A 966-nucleotide genomic window follows, 5' to 3' on the forward strand; every position below is an offset into this window, starting at 1 on the left:
TAGGTAGATAGATAGATGATAGATGATAGATGATAGATGATAGATGATAGATGATAGATGATAGATGATAGATGATAGATGATAGATGATAGATGATAGATAGACAGATAGACAGACAGATAGATAGATAGATATAGATTTGAGAGCAAGGCTCTCAAAAACAGAGCATCGGAAATGGCAGGCTTTGAGTGGTTTGGTTAGTGGACATTCTGCCTCATCCCAGTGAATCACACTAGTGCCCTAAGGGAAATTTCCACCCAAATTTGAAGTGATTGGTTGCAGACAAGCCCTGGTAGGAAAATAAAAGGTAAGTCACAAGCCAGAGTCTAGGTCAGTCATTGTGAAGAAGGTCAGTCACAGTGAAGATGATAGGCAGCATGAGGAGAAGCAGAAGTGGATAACTGATGGTATGAATAGGGAGATCGATAGGTCTCTCCTGAGAGTGACCAAAGCCAATTCACTCAATGGGTCTAGATTGGGTTCATCTACATATCTGCCACTGTGCCACCACAACCTACTCCAAAAATCCTTCCAGCAGAAGGGAATTTGTGGGTAGTAGTTGTTAAATATAATTGGGTCTAGGGTGGTTTTTGTTTTAGGAGTGAGTGCTCTACTACACCCTTCAAGGTGGCAGGCACTACCGAAACATAATGACACATTTAGCACAACCTGAATCCACCCTGTCACTCTGATCATCCAAGAAGGGCAAGGGTTGAGAGGTCAAGAAGGCAGTCCTATTGATGCACACATCTCTTCCACAGCATCAAAGCCATTAACTAAAACTGACTCCCAAAGCCAAGCTTGATGGTGAATGGACTGTCAAAACCATGGTATCAAGACTACTGAGGGAAAAAACAATTTTATCATCAAAGTGCCTAGCAAAATAGCTACTATGGGCTTCCACAGGAACCATGGCCCTATTTAACAAGTCAGTATTAACAAACCTCAAACCACTGTTCCCTACTC

Source organism: Podarcis vaucheri, assembly GCF_965113315.1.
Source record: "Podarcis vaucheri genome assembly, chromosome: 9".
In the NCBI taxonomy this organism is placed as follows: domain Eukaryota; kingdom Metazoa; phylum Chordata; class Lepidosauria; order Squamata; family Lacertidae; genus Podarcis; species Podarcis vaucheri.